We start from the raw sequence: 16712 nt of genomic DNA, 5'->3' as shown, positions 1-16712 counted from the left end.
TCTTCCTAGTTGTTTTTATCGCAATATAATAAAATTTTCTTTAAAAAGTGAAGGACATGACAGGACAGGAAGAACCTAAGAATCTGGAATGAAAGAACCTGCCAGATGACATAGAGGCAAAGGCCTGGGCACACCCAAGTCTCAGTCTCACCCTACATGCTGAGATAAGCATTGCTGCTGGATGTGTAACAGACAATAATAAGAAGTGCTGAAACTGCCCTCATCTACAATGGCCTAGCCTATGGAATTCATAAAGCTGCTAAAGACTTAGACAAGCACAAAGCCCATCCATGTGTGCTTGCAGCCAACTATGATGAGCCTATGTATGTCAAGTTGGTGGAGGCCCTTTTGCTTGAGCACTAAATCAGTCTCTTTAAGGCTATTGGCAAGAAGAATCTAGGGGACTGAGTTGGTCCCTGAAAAACTGATTAAGAAGGAAAACTCCATAAAGTGGCTGATTGAAGTAGTGGAGTGACAAGAGGATTTTGTTAGGTATAGCCTGTACCAGAGTTGAAATGGAAAGAGCATTTTAAAATGTGAAAAATCAAAACCACTGCTCCCACAATAAAAGAAAATAATATGGGAGCATGAGACTGGAAGACAAAAAACTGGGGAAAGGGAATATAAAAAAGTATTTCCTCTTATAGCAAGGAGAAAATTAATTAGGAGAAAATTATACAAGGAAAAACCCAAGTATAGGGCTGGGAAGGTGGCTCAGTGGTAGAGCGCTTGCCTTGCATGCATGAGGCCCTGGGTTCGATTCCTCAGCACCACATACGCAGAAAAAAAAAAGCCAGAAGTGGTGCTGTGGCTCAAGTGGTAGAGCACTAGTCTTGAGCTGAAGAGCTGAGGGACAGCGCCCAGGCCAAGAGTTCAGGCCCCACGACTGAACCCCAAAAAACAAAAACAAAAACAAAAACAAAAAACCAAGTATAAAGGCAGCAAGGCTAGGCACCAGTGGCTCATGCCCATAACACTACCTACTTAGGAGGCTAAAAAGGGAAGACTATAATTGGAAGCCAGTTCAGGCAAGAAAGTTTATGAGACCCTTTCTAAACTATAGTTGAGTACAGTGATATCTGCTTGCTATTCTAAGCTATATGAGAGGCTAAAATTGGGAGGATCACAGTTTCAGGCCAGATCACACAGAAACAGCTCTGCCAGATTCTATCTCAATGGAAAGATATCTGGCATGGTGTCACATGTTTGTCATATCAGCTAGAATAGGAAACCTAAAATAAACAGATCTTGATCGAGGTGCATACCTGGGCAAGACCTTATCTGAAAAATAACTGGCTCAAATTGGGTGCCAGTGGCTCATGCCTGTAATCCTAGTTTCTCAGGAAGCTAAACTCAGAGGATCTAGGCTCAAACCTGGCTGGAATACAAATGACTGTGAAACTATTGGCAGATTAACCAGCAAAGTGTGAGATTGGAGGCATGGCTTAAGTAGTAGAAAGCCACCATGAATAAGCAAATCAAGTGAGAATGCAAAGCCCTGAGTTCAAGCCATGTTCTTAGTACAAGAGAAAGAATATGAACCAGCTCAGAAAGGGATTATAATTATATTTCTTACATATAATTATTAATTGTAGAAAAATTATACCATTTATTTTATAATTTACTAGCATATATTACATATTATAATCATATATTCATATTTATATAGATTTATAGTTACATAGTTATAATTATATATGAACAAATAATTGTATATATTAACATATAATTATAGATTAACATAATTATGTAATCACAGTTATCATAATGTATGAAGAAGAAAAGTATTTTTCCTTGTTCTTATTTTATTTGAGGATCTCTTTACTGTATGGGCATCTGTTTATTAGTCTGAGAGTATTTCTTTGAACAAGATGTTACAATTTAAAATAGAAATATAAAATTAAGCTGGAGAATGTTATGATTACTATGCATTTACAAGTAATTGCTCTATACATACATATGCAGAGAGAAAGAAAGAGAAAGAGAGAATACTTGGGAGATTGTTTCTAGGACCCCTCAAATCTGCTGATGTTCAAGTCCTTATAAAAAATGATATGTATTTGCAAGTAACCTATATATATCCTCTTGTACAGTTTAAATGATCTGTACATTACTTGGAACACCTACTAGAATGTAAGTCAATGTAAGTATTATGTAACAGTTGATTTAATTAGTAAGCATGATGAATAAAGTCTGGATATGTTCAGTTCAGACATGAGCTTCTAAAAAACGGTATTTCCCACTCATGGTTGGTTGAATAGAGAATGTATAACCATGGGTACTGAGGGCCGACTGTATATGTATATCATACAAATTAGGAAACACAAGCCCACTTAGTCTTATGAGTTCAAAGTGCTGGAAGGCCAAGGACTTGTCAGACAGCACATTTCCAAATGACCTCAGTGGAGTTAAAGGATTCACCCATCCTTGCTGCTAAGTCAGAAGTAGAAAGTCCTTGATGGTTTGTCACCAAGGAGCACCTTGTGAGGATTTAAATAAATAAAGGCGAAAAGCATTTGCTTCATTTCTAGATCTTTTCATCGAACTTCCAATCACATAGTTTGTGGAAAGTAAGTTAGAAGGAAAAGATGGTGGCCTCTCTGAATCTGGCAGTGCTGGGAACAATGTGAGCCAGTTTTGCTGGCACTTGTTTGTTATTCTAGCTAATCCAAAGCCTGAGGACTGCAAATCTAAGGGTAGCCCAGACTACATTGGTGATATCCTATCTAAAAAAGCACAAAATACAAACAAAAGGGCTGGGCTTGTGGCTCAAGTTGTACAGTACCTGTCTACCATCCAAAAGAACCCTTAATTCAATTTTGAGTCTCTCTTCCCACAAAATAAAAAAAAAATGTAGCACAGTTTTTTTTGTAGATCAGGGTATGTTTCAATTTGGCTTAATAATTTATTGGTAACATTAAAATTAATATTCCACTCAATATGTGCAACAGCATAGTATGGCTATGGGAGGTGAGGTAGAGGTGGAACACACAGGATTCACAGCCAGAGCCTTAGTCCTTTTCTCATCTCCCTTGATTCTCAGATTAGACTCAGCTCATGAGCCAAATGGAGACAGTATCATTTGTCCTGACTCCTCACAGGTACATTGCGTAGCTCCAGTTAGACATTGTGCATATTGTTTCAACAACTCCTTCAATGTGCACCTATTGACAGTCTACTCAATAGCATGTTCCATGCTAAATGTCACAAGAGGCTATAAAGATACAATGAACTATAAGTTCATTTGTTAAATAACAAGCTTCTTTTTGTTTACATTCCTGCAGGAAACTTCACTGACACTTTACAATGCTTTTCTACCATAGTAAATACAGATCAGCAAACAAATTCATGTCCCTGGAATGCTTGCGTTGGAGTCAATACCTCAAGTGCCATGTTAACACTGAGCCTCATATTACTCAGGGCATGGAGGAGAGGTCTTCCACTGGTATTCTTTAAACTACAACTATACTTTGGTTGTCAGTGGCTTATAGAGAATATGGGTTTTCTGTAAGTGACAGTTTCTTATATTCTCATTTATAGGCTTGCCCATAATAGTTACAAAGATATATTGCTAACATTAATCTACTAGATGTAGGAGTAAATACCTAAAATATGCTATGACCCACTGCATCTAGAGATGAGAGTGGGAAAAGAAAAGTGTTTCTAAAAGCCTAAGTTGTGATTAAAACTATTGACTTAATAAACCTGGACCCATTTTACTCATTGTTGGAAATAAGTTTATCTTTTCTTTTAGTTGTTATTTCCAAAAATAAGTATGCATTAAGTTTCAATAGAAGCATGATTTCTAAAGGAAATTGTATTCTCCACAAAAGAGGAGGGAAGAAAGGGAGGAAAGGAAAAAGGGAAGGAGAGGCAAAGAGAGAGAAAGGAAACGGAAGAAAGGAAGGAAGATAGGGACAAAGAAAGGAAGCAAGGAAGAAAGGAAGGAAGGGAAGGAGGGACGGAAGGAGGAAGCAAGAAAAGAAAGAAAAAGAGAAAGTCAGACAGAGAATTAAGGGCTAGAAGTGTAGCTCAGTGGTAGAGCACCTGGATAGTAACAGCAAGCACACAGCACTGAATTAAACCTTAGCACTGTCAAATAGATTAAAATAAAGTAACTGATATAAAAATTGGAGAATGAAATATGATGGAAGTGAAAAGGGGGTCATCAAAACTTGTCAATTACACAATTTTCACATACTAATAAAATATTCTTATCAAATCTATAACTTATTGATGAGAGATCGTAAGTATTTATCAGTTTAAAACTTATAAGAAAAGTCAAATGGTGAGCTTTTAAATGAAGGCAAAAATAAAATAAAGTGAGAAGATATATAAACATTAAAATTTTCATGACAAAACTTAAGCGAACAAATTTGTAAGTAACAATAAGCCACAAAAAAGACACTGGGATTTGACTCTAATATTCTTAAAAGCCTTGAGTTCATTTGTGTTTCTAAGGATTCACATAGCAAAGAGGCAAGAATATATTTTCCTAATTAGAGGAAGGGGGCTGGATTGTTGTAAAACACTTTACCAATGCATGAGACAATTACCAATATTAGTAGATGCAATAGCATGAGGTTCAGATTAAGGATAATAGTAATAAAAGAAAGAAGCAGAGATAATGCAATGGTCATGATTTAGAGAGATGTAAGAAAGCTTTCTCCACACCACCTGTAACCTGAATGTGTGAGAGGAAAAACTGGAAATGCTAATAAGGAATATGATTAAAGGTAGGCCTGTGGTTATAAATTGGTTTTTTAATGGCGATGATAGTAGCTGACATAGAGTATAATAAGAAGATGAGAATGTCAGTATCAATTTTTATTAGTGCCATGAACAATATACAATATATTTAAATTAGCTTCATTTGTATTAGTATTTTTGTAGGGCATCTCTGGAAGCAATAACATAGTCCAATGCATTCTAAAAAGGAAGACTAAATAAAGTTGTCAATGTTCTCAACAAAATAGCCCTAAGTTTTATGCTAGGAAAACAAGCAACATTTCCTAGGGATATTCAGAATTCAGGCACATGTCATGATTCAGGATCACAAATCTGTGGATTAAATTGGAAAAGCAGTTGTAGGGACTTTGATAAAGCTGTATAAAATTGGCACAAAAGTAAAAAAGATGCTAAAATATGAATTTTCACATAAATCATTACTTTTCTCCCAAGGTGTATGAGAATCATAACTAGGATCTATGTTTGGGTTAACTTAAGAAACAGCTTGATACCTATCCACCTTAAGCATGCTCCTCCTGTTGAACATAAGTAATTGCAAAATTTATGATGATTAGTTGGTAATTTTTAAAAACCGATCTTAAAGGAAAATAGAAGATTTATCCTAGTAATTGTCACCACCTTTCCGAATTACTTTAACAAATTAGGTAAAATGTAATACTTGATGCAAAAATGAATTTTAGAGAAGTAGAAGAGTAAGAAACATCATTAATAAGCATAATGTATCCTTTGCCCACATTTTAGAAAACTAGGTTGCTGAAAACAAAATAGAGAGGTTAAAATGTGGCGCTTTGAAAATGCAGCTGCTTGAGGGCATAGACAATGACTAGTTTCTTTCTGGTTTACATTTCACATAGTACTGTGGGTGAGAGAAAGCATAGCTGGGCGATGGAGAAGCTGGCCTGGACGTTACCTGCCAGTGGAATACCCTTGGGCAACGTATATAAACTGTTTTAACTGTACTTCCCTGAAAACTGAAGTCCTGAAGGTTCCTATTTTATAAGAATAGAAGGATAAAGTGAAGTAATTGGATGATATAAAGATATAAGTATAATAGTATCTGATACAGAAGACCTCAACCAATATTAGTTTTGTCATGATTACTATTATAATATGCTAAACAGTAATTTATATTTCTCTATAAAGGCAATACAAAACATTCCCCCCCATAAATTTGCTTCTTTCTGCTAAATACTTCCTTCTTTGCTTTGAGCTTTATTTTTCTTCTTAGGTTAATGAATAACATAAATTCATTAAAAATTCTGTCTTTTTTCCCTCAAGTTATTCTTCAAGACCCATCACTAAAAAGGTTTCTTTTTCCCTTTACAGTTTCCGGACTCTTGCACAAACTCATATTTGCTCCTCAGAGGAGCTAGCTCTATGGTCACAAGCATAGTTCTTGGAACAAACCACTAGAAGCCTACCCATGGTTCTGCAAATCACTTACAAACTTCAGACATTCAATTTCAAGCTTCTTTCAATCTTTCTAGAAGGAAGAAAAGTTTCCAGAAATTTTAAATGAGAACACATTTAAAAGGCAAGAATTTAAATGAGTATGGGACAATAAAAGACCCCGAATAGCAAAAACAATTCTTAACAGAAAGAACAGTACTGGAGGAATATCAATACCAAATTTCAAACTCTACTACAAAGCCATAGTAATCAAAACAACTTGGTACTGGCACAAGAACAGACCTCAGGACCAATGGAATAGAATAGAAAACCCAGAAATGAACCCACAGACCTATAGCCATCTAATCTTTGATAAGGGAGCTAAAAAAAAAAAAAAAACAGAATGGAAGAAAGACAGCCTTCTTCAGTAAATGGTGCTGGCAAAATTGGTCAACTACTTGTAGAAAACTAAAGATAGATCCTCATATATCACCCTGCACCAGAATCAATTCCAAGTGGATCAAAGACCTCAGAGACAAAGCAGACACTCTGAAAAAAATTACAGGACGGAATAGGAGAAACCCTAGGTCTCCTTGGCACAGGCTGAAATTTTCTTAAAAGAGACTCAGAAACACAACAAATCAAACAAAGGTTGGACAAATGGGATTGCATGAAATTGCAGAGCTTCTGCACAGCAAAGGACATACATAGCAAGATCAATACAAAGCCCATGGACTGGGAGAAGATCTTCACTAGCCATACAACGGACAAGGGTCTCATATCTAAAATAGACCCGGAACTCAAAAAATTAAATCCCCCAACAATAAATCCTGAAAAAAACAACTGCCCAATAAATAAGTGGGCTAAAGCTATAAAGAGAAACTTCTCTGAAGAGGAAAGAGAAATGCTCAACCTCCCTAGCCATAAAAGAAATGCAAATCAAAACAACATTGAGATACCACCTCACCCCAGTTAGAATGGCTAGAATCAAGAACTCTAATAACAACAGATGCTGGAGAGGATGTGACAGAAGGGAACCTTACTGCATTGTTGGTGGGAGTGTAAACTTGTTCAACAACTTTGGAAAGCAGTATGGAGGTTCCTCAAAAGACTCCACATAGAGCTCCCCTATGACCCAGCAATCCCACTTTTGGGCATTTACCCGAATGATCACAAACAAGACCATACTAAAGCTACCAGCACAGCCATGTTTATTGCAGCATTATTTACCATAGCTAAGATATGGAACCAACCCAGATGCCCCTCAGTAGATGAATGGATCAAGAAAATGTGGTATATATACACAATGGAATTCTATGCCTCCATCAGAAATCATGACATTGCCCCATTTGTTAAGAAATGGAAATACTTGGAAAAAATTATATTAAGTAAAGTAGGCCAGGCCCAAAGAAATATAGGTCCCATGATTTCCCTTATTTGCAGTAACTAGTTTATGTCTGAGACAAGCAGAAATGGTGAGATAAGTTGATGTTAGGTGAAATGAACTCCAAGATAAGGACTCAAATGTTTTTTCTTTCTTGCTATTGTTTCTAACGTATTTATAAGATATTTCTTTGCTGCTTTGTATGTCCCTCCCCCATGGTATAACCCCTGTTTTCACTGTATTTGATGTTGGCATAATATGTAGAGGGGAAGGGAAAAACAAATTGTTTAAATAGGGATGCAGGTGGACCCATTGCAACAATGAGATGTATAAGATGTTATGTCGAAAATGAACTTTACAACTTTGGCGCAGGGGGGTGGTGGGGGAAGATGGGAAGGGATGGGAAGGGGAAACAGAGGAGGAGGCAACAATGCTGGATAAGAAATGCATTCATTGCCTTGCCCATGTAATTGTAACCCCTCTGTATGGTATTTTCACAATAAAAAAAAAAGAAGTGAAATGTATGGTATTTTCACAATAAAAAAAGAAGTTAAATGAGACTAGCAGTTCAATACTTTAGTGCTGTTCAAATGCATAAGTGTACTATATGCCCTGCTTTCATCAAAGTAGTTTACAAATTACAATTCTTAACAAAGGTACTGATAACCCAGGTAGAACCACAGATTCCCTAGCAGGCAAGAGCATCAGCCTCATGAATTCAAATAGGTAGGTGCTCACTAAACAGGTAGACTAATGTGGTACAGGATGAACCATATGCAACAGAAATAACCAACCAAAATAATCCATGCTAGGGAAATCCAAGGTCAGGTGCTTAGGAAAAGAATGATGTAAAGTGTTACTCATGCCCCCTAATATGCAGATACTGTTACACATATTCCATTTTGTAAGCATTACCCTAAGAACATATGTAGTGGATATGGGACTCTAGGTAGACAAAATGGACCAGGGGAACATCATGTTCCTGACAGAAGATGTTTCATCACCATATCTTTTTTTTTAAACAAGTATGTTCTTTTCTTTTTTTTTAACTGTATTTTTTTGGCTTTTCTTTTTTGGTTCTAGGGATCAAACCCAGGACGTTGCACTTGCTAGGCAAGAGCTTTGCCACTGAGCTACATCCCAGCCCCTGTTCTTTTCTTTTTTTAAAAAATAATTATACCTTGTCAAAAACTCCATGAAAAGAAAATCTAGTTAGAATTTATCATGTAAAACCTAATAAGGTGAGATTTTCAAAGTATTGTCAGAGGTGTTAAGAGTACCTAAGATGCAAACTTACTCACAAACTTTTTAGATACATTATTTTCTGATGTGTAAGCTATAACATACAATGTGACTACCTGATGGATTTATCTAATTACTTAAAATGAGAATAACAAAATCAGGGTGATTCATTAATCAGGTTCACAGATGATAGATAGTTCAGCTCACTGACCTTCAGTGTAAAATTTAACATGCATGGTATATGGAAAGAGACAGTCACTGTCCAGGACAGCAAATCTAAGTGTTTTTTTTTTTCTTGCTTGCTATTGTTTCTAACATATTTATAAGGTACCATGTGATTTTTTTTTTTTGTTGCTTTGTATGTCCCTCCCCCACAGTATAACCCCTGTTGTGACTATATTTGATGTCGGTATAATTTGGGGAGGGGGAGGGAAAAAACAAAATGTTTAAATAGGGATACAGGTTGGCCCATTGCAACAATGAGATGTACAAGACACTATGTTGAAAAACAAACTTAACAATTTAAACGGGGGAGGGGGCGAGTGTAGTTGTAGAGGTGGGAGGGAAGGGATGGTAGGGGAAAAGCAAAGGAGGAGGCAACAATGCTTGATAAGAAATGTACTCATGGAAGTGGCGCTGTAGCTCAAGTGGTAGAGTGCTCGCCTTGAGCTGAAGAGCTGAGGGACAGCGCCCAGGCCCAGAGTTCAAGCCCCACGACCGACAAAAAAAAAAAAGAAATGTACTCATTACCTTGCTCATGTAACTGTAACCCCTCTGTACAGTATTTCACAATAAAAACTTATTAAAAATAGTATTATGTTTTGTTAATTCAAGTTGTTTTGGATTCATTATCAGTACAGTGCTCTCCTTGTTATTTCCTGGATGTATGGATTATGAGACTTGAAAAAGACAAACCATTCTAAAATTCAAGGCCAGTCAATATGAGAAAGTAATGCAGGACACATCTTACCTGAGCTCCTGGATTAGAGAATCCATTGGCACTGTTCACAAAATCAGAAAAAAGAAAAAAACTAAGTCAGCTGAATTTTTCACTGACCTAGAGATAATAACCAATAAGCTGTTAGTACAAGCCCCATTTTTGCTTCTAACTGCTTGGAATTATTATTATTATTATTGTCTGGTCCTTTAGCTAAAAAGACCGATGAACATGACCCAGAACAGTCTTACTTGGGGCTGAGGGCCTTGGGTAGTCCAAGGCCTGTGGTTATGCATGAGACTTTCCAAGTACCTGACTTTAGAGGGTCATTGAAAAATTACAGGAACAAGATAGACTCGACTTATCTTTACAATAAGATTTATTTTTAATAAAATTATTTAAAATAATTTCAAGGCTTTCTTTCTATTTTCTTTTTCTTTTTTTCTTTGTGTGTGTGTATGTGATACTACAGATTGAACACAGGGCCTTCTTCATTCCAGGCAAGTGCTTTAGGACTGTGCTATATCCTCATCCTCAAGGAGACATATTTCAGCACATTAAAACATTAAAACAAATATTCAAACATGGGAGCTAGTGGCTCATGCCTATAATCCTAGCTACTCAGGAAGCTGATATCTGAGGATCACAGTAAAACTAGCCAACACAGAAAGTCCACAGGACTCTTAACCTTGAATTAAGCAGCAAGCAGCCATAAGTAGAGATGTAGTTCAAATGGTCTATAATGGCTTAGAGCAAAAAGCTCAGGGATAGTGGCCAGGCCCTAAGTTCAAGCCCCAGGACCAGCATATATACACAAAAAAGCATTCAAATGAATCTGGTAAAGCTGTACTAAATGAATGTGTTTCAATTTTATTCTGTACAATTCCTACATGTAGGTAGGGAGAGATAGATAGCGTCAGATAAGCTAATATCAACAACCTTTCAAAAAATATAGTAAAAAAAAAAAATCCAAAACAGCTTCGATTTTTCTGATTGGAGGGCTGAGAACGGAAGGAGTTCATGTTTATAAATACCTACCCACATAATGGATATATAGCATATGGATGAAGACAACAGGTGGTTTTAAAAATTACTCATGCTTCACAAGAAACAGTCATTTCACTTCTAGAAGAACAGTTTGGCTCTATTTAAGGGTGTATATACGTGTGCCAAGAGAATGTGACATCCAAAAAGAATTGCAAATTAAAAGGCACACATTTCAAAACTATAATTCAGTATTATGCTTTGAGACATCAAAATAAAAGAAACAATCCAAATATCTCTAAAAACTTGATATTTATAGCAGGTGTGAATCAATCCTAAATAATGAAACAAACTCTTCTTAAAAATTTTGTATCCTGGGGCTGGGAAGGTGGCTCAGTGGTAGAGTGCTTGGCTTGCATTCATGAGGCCCTGGGTTTGATTCCTCAGCACCACATAAGCAGAAAAGGCCAGAAGTGGCGCTGTGGCTCAAGTGGTAGAGTGCTAGCCTTGAGCTGAAGAGCTGAGGGAAGTATCCAGACCCAGAGTTCAGGCCCCACGACCGACCAAAAAAATTTTTTTTGTATCCTATTGAGAGGCTGTTGTATACAAAATTTTAAACTCTAAAAACACTACATTACAAATATAAAGATGTAAAATATAGTTTCTTTATAGGCAATTTAAACTAAAACTAGAAAATAATACAGGGAAAAAATTTTGTTTTGGAAGAGAGAGTTCCCATATCTTGTAAACCATTGCTCTATAGTTTGGATTCTGTGGCTAAAATTATCCTGACCCTGGCAAGGTGGCACTCACCTGTAATTCCAGCACTAAAGAAGAAGGTAAAGGCGGGATTGCAATTTCAAAGAGAGTCAGGCCATATATGAAATCTCAGGGGGGAAAAAAAAGCATCCTTGACAATGTTAAAATTTGAGGATTCTGGATTTTGCTAAAAGAGTAATGAACCACCTTGAACATACACATTAGCATATAACTAGCAAAAAGGTTTCACTTGATTAGCTGCTTTCAACTGTAAATTTCAAAATCTTCCAGGTAAGTGCAGGAGGCAGCCAGTCTGGCTCTTCCTGAGTAAGGAAGACACTGAGAGGGGTGGTAGGAGGAAATAGCTACTCAGTGCCTTTTCAGTAGAAAACCTATGGTTTTTCTACTGAATTAAGGGTCATGGAAATATAGCTAATTATAATAAAAGTTATTTTCCTTAAGGGGTGTTATTGCCAGCCAATCCTGTTTTCCAGCTGTTTAGATCATCAAGGGTCTGTTTATATTTCAATATTACATTACCATCTGTTGGTTACAAAAGGAGAGGAATAACAGGCAAGTTAAACCTTCCAAACATTACTTTGCAGAGCTGCTGGAAACTCCCAGCAGGGAGAGTCAAAAAACAACATCATCATTTTACTCCAACTAAGTATAGACTGGGAGCCACTAAACTGGGTACCATCAAAATCAAAATCAGCTTTGGCAATAAACTGACAATCCAGTCTTTTCCCTTGGTCACTACAGGTCACAGCCATAATTAGAAGGTCTCTTTGATGCATACCTCCCTTGCTGAAACTTACAATATTTCAAATGATGTTCAGATCTACTCATGATTGCTTTTTTAAAAGTATCACTCATCATTTGGACTTTTTTGAGTCCTTTAATTCCCGATTTATGACATTTTGCTCCTCAGTGCCAAGAATCAGTGTCCTGGCCTCATTTGAATCAAAGCAACTCTGAGCAAGTTGTTAATAGTCTGAGCTCCACTAAGGAGGAGCACTGGCACTGCCATCTTTCACTGTGCAGTGGACACTGTGTATGGGAGCCTTCTTGCTAACTCACCCTGAGCTCCTTTACAGTGAGTATGTAGTGTTTTATCTTCAGGCTCTGCATCCATCTGCAATGTGAACACAAAGTCCTGAAGTCATTCTTTGACTTTGATCAAATGTAAAAAGTTCTGAAGTTATGAAGGCCATTATGAAAAACAGTATTAGCCTCCCACACTTTTGTGTGTATATGTGTGTGTGTGTGTGTGTGTGCGTGTGCACGCCCCCATGTGCATGTATACCAGTACAGGGCATAGGTACTGTCCTTGAGTTTTTGTGCACAAGACTTGCACTTTACCACTTGAGCCACAACTCCACTTCTGGCTTTTTTGGTGGTTAATTGGAGATAAGAACCTTGTGGACTTTTTCTAGGTTTGAACCCAGATCCTCAGATTTCAGCTTTCTAAGTAGCTAGGATTACAGACATGAGCCACTGGTGCCTGAGGCCTTTCACATTTGAATCATATTCTAACAAGACAGGGATCTAACTGTGACTGTCCTCGAATACCACTAGTTTTAGAGACACTTCAGAGAGAGAGCAAGAGTGCAGATGGCTTTGACCACAAGTATTGCTGGTGAGTCCAAAGCTTCTGTCAACAGTAGCAGTGGAAAGGATAAAATCTCAAATGCTGAACCAAAAGATTTTTGGATGATTAATTAAAATTCCTTGCTACTTGTACATCCTAAGTTAGGAAAGATAATTACCCATGTAAAATAGCAATATGCAGACAAACCCTTATAATGCCCCCAGAAAATAATATTGAAAATTTTGAGTGTCAACAATGACTTATATTTACTCCCAGAATTCCAGAAAAACTACTGGTTATGATCATCTAAATGTATAAAGAAGGTGAAATCTGAATGCCAGTATCAAATTGCCTACATTATTGAATATTTTAAGTGTAATCAAATAATTTTCAGAGGGATGTGGAAGGACTTTCAAGCCTTTGTTTTCAAAGACTATAACTTGACAACATCCATTCGTTTCTCTAGAATCCACTAATCATCTCTTTGTTTAATTCACTTCTACACATTGTCAGGAGGAATTCTTAAATATAAATAAGTTGTTTCACTTGCTGAAAATCAGAGGCAGGCAGAAGGTGTGCTCCGTGGCTCCCATCCTTAAATTCTGACAAGAGCAGAAGCAGTGTGACTGCCATGGTAATGGGAACCACGTCTCTGCTCTCAGAGGCTAGGATGTGATTGAAGGCACTGACCTGCCATAGACTTATAATAGGGGAGCAGGTGTGGCAATGATGGACTTTAATTTCCTTTAATAAACCTTTTATGTGCCACACTTTTACTGCCATTTGACGCTCTCCAAGGTCCTGCACATAATAGGTTCATTACTTTTGATTACTATAGTCTATTGAGACAAACAACTCCAGAACACACTATATATTATGTTCAGTTAAACCAATATAGACTATTTATCCATTGTGCATTTTTTCACCTGCAACACTACAGATGAAATTAACGACAGCTCTCGTAAGCTCAAACTATTAAAACCACCAGAACTCTTTTGTCATGGCTTCACAATAAACGCCATACCAATCATTGAGCTGCTTTTTAAATTAGCAAACAAAAAGTGTTCACTACTTTGGCTGAACGGCAGTTGCTTTAGTCTAAACAAAATGGTTCATTGTTATGAATATTTAAAAACTACACAATAAGAGAAAACAACAATAAAACAGAGATGATTTTTTCCTGTCATTTTTCCTTCCTTAAAAAGCACATGAGTTTTTATGACAGATGTGACACCGCCTAAGATTAAAATGGCTTGGTTTACTCAGGATGGTGCGCACTGCCTTGTGAAATCCCCCTCCTCAGGGAGTATCCCTGTTGCATATAAAGTGGCTCAACTCATACAAACGCCCTCCATGTGCTACACAAATAACTAGATTAAGAGAGATCAGTAGCATGTGAGGGTTAAAATGATGAAACCCATCAGATATTTCTAAGGAAACTATTCCCAGGAGAGGGCATCCACACAACTCAAGTCTATTATCCTGCCACACGGGTGCTATCAACTCTCCCAGCAACTCTCCCCACCCTAAAAGGCAAGGGAAAATTGAACACACGAGTTTCTTTACCAAAACTGAAATACACATTGCCAAGAGTGACAGCAGGCACACATAAAAGTTTCAGGAACATACTTAAATACAGACTTAAATTCAGCTTGCAGCTGAATTCTATTTTGCAATTCAGTTATCCCAGGGCGTGGGTCTTGTGGCCACCCCATGCAGCCATCTCACCAGTAAGTCATTGGAAGGAATGCATAAATATTCATAGACTTCCCCTACACTGTGGTTGGAATGCTAGTCTCATAATTGCATTTTATTGAGCTATTGTTCTATACATCCTATACAAGCATTTTAAAAACTGGTAACTTCTTTGTTATATTAAGTTTTCAAATTTAACTTGTGGACCAACGTGTGAGAGTGAAATGCACAAAGGCCACAATTTATAAGCAGAGTATTTCACCTTCCTTCTTTCTTTTACCTGGAAGAACAATGGTTACTAAGTTCAATATCTGGTTATGCCTTGTGGTTTCTTGGGGAATAAAAATCACTGGAAGCCTAAAGCACACATTTTTCTTTTTAAGAGTGGAGAATTTTAACATTCATAAGATAGTTTTCTCTCTTCATCTACTTCAATTCAAATGTAGGTCTTTAGGGACTGGGGATGTAATTCAGGGGTAGAGCATTTGCCCAGCAGGAGTTCCATCTCCCAGCAAAGCAAACAAATAACAAGTCTTTGTTCTCAAGAGCATTGTGCATGGGAATAGAAATTTCTAAGTATTCTTTACTTAGATTATTCCCATGGATCTTAATAAATTGCCAATGGATAGACTCAGTTTTCATAAAATCAAACTTCACGTTGAAATGGGTACCTTGCTGAGGTCTATGCCTATCCTGAGACCTGGGCTGGGAGTCATTGGAATCATCCTCCCTATTTCTTCCAGAATGATAGAAGAGACACAAGATTATCCTCTAATTGAGGAAAATGACCAAATAACATATAATGCAATCTTGAAACTTTTACTTTTTGTTGGAAATTTAATTTCCCCCCCATTAGAAAAGAATATTTGATTATCTCTACTGAAGAGTCTGTAGCTAACTTTGTAAATTTTTTGAGTTTATTTTTTTCCAAACCTGTCCTCCAGATTTCACAGGGATTTTATGTAACTAATTCTGCAGTTCATTGATGAAAATAACAGAAAACATTTTCTGAAATTCTGATAGTGGATTCTTCCTGGCTTTGACAATCTACCTCTCACAGGGATAAGAGTATTAAAGGTACTCGTCTGAAACTACTTCAAGATGAGACTGGTTTAACGTATAAGCATGGAAATATTATGTATAATATTTATACTGACAGGAGACAAAAGAAGGTTTTGCTCAGTATCTAATTCATAAGGACGGAAGGAAACCTTTAAGCTGTGAAGGAAACCTTTAAGAGGGTGAACGTCTAGTTCTCTGTGGGAAAGGAGTAAACATGAGGACAAACAGTAAGTGGGACTGTTACTTATGAAACAAGGATGTAACAGCAACATTTGGAGGAAGGACAGGCAAGAATCAGAAATGGAACTAAACTCATATACAATGCAGAAAAAGTGACACCAAACAAATGTAACTTTCTAAGTTTTGAAAGCTCTTGTTTAAGAGGTTATATACCAACAAATCTACATAGGGTATAAAGTGTCTTTCTAGCTAATTGTATGTGACCATCTTCTCCCTGGAGTTTATATAAGTGGCAGAAAGCAAACCTCCTAAATGTCTCCTAAGAATATAGATCTGGTGCCTGTTTGGAGCTGAAGAGGGAATCCCAGCAATGCAGAGATCTCATAAATTCAACATGATTTGAATTTACTCAAGTCACTTACTGGTATGTAGGGAAATGTAGCTCCTTTTGAAAATTTTTAACTTAAAATCCTATTTTAACCTAATTGCAATAAATAAATAGGCTGACAAATCAAACCAACTCTCCTGACAAATATGTAATCACTTCTTAAACATTAGATAAAACCAATCTCTTGGTGTTACTGAAATTTTGTTTCTCCTTTCCAACAGAGTGTTACACAATACCCTCAATGTAGGCTTACATTATCAAAAGTTAGGGTCTCTCACTATCAGTGAAGTGTTGCTAATGACTATGTTTTGAGTACATTGTCCAATGAATCTTAGCAAGGCCTACTTAAATA

General features: G+C 36.9%; 1 protein-coding gene across 1 annotated transcript in view; it reads right to left on the bottom strand.

Annotated features, from left to right (window-relative positions):
- LOC122121950 (suppression of tumorigenicity 18 protein-like) overlaps window positions 1-9756 on the bottom strand; it is a 99250-nt gene extending 89494 nt beyond the window's left edge. Inside the window, exon 1 of the mRNA XM_042696154.1 lies at window positions 9735-9756. The gene's annotated coding sequence lies outside the window, so the exon portion shown is untranslated. The remainder of the gene's footprint in view (window positions 1-9734) is intronic.
- Between the last annotated feature and the right edge of the window lie 6956 nt (window positions 9757-16712).

This window comes from Dipodomys spectabilis, unplaced genomic scaffold, assembly GCF_019054845.1.
Source record: "Dipodomys spectabilis isolate Male_0828 unplaced genomic scaffold, ASM1905484v1 ptg000199l, whole genome shotgun sequence".
In the NCBI taxonomy this organism is placed as follows: domain Eukaryota; kingdom Metazoa; phylum Chordata; class Mammalia; order Rodentia; family Heteromyidae; genus Dipodomys; species Dipodomys spectabilis.
Note: the sequence above shows the minus strand (reverse complement) of the source record. Positions and strands in the feature narration are given on the sequence as shown.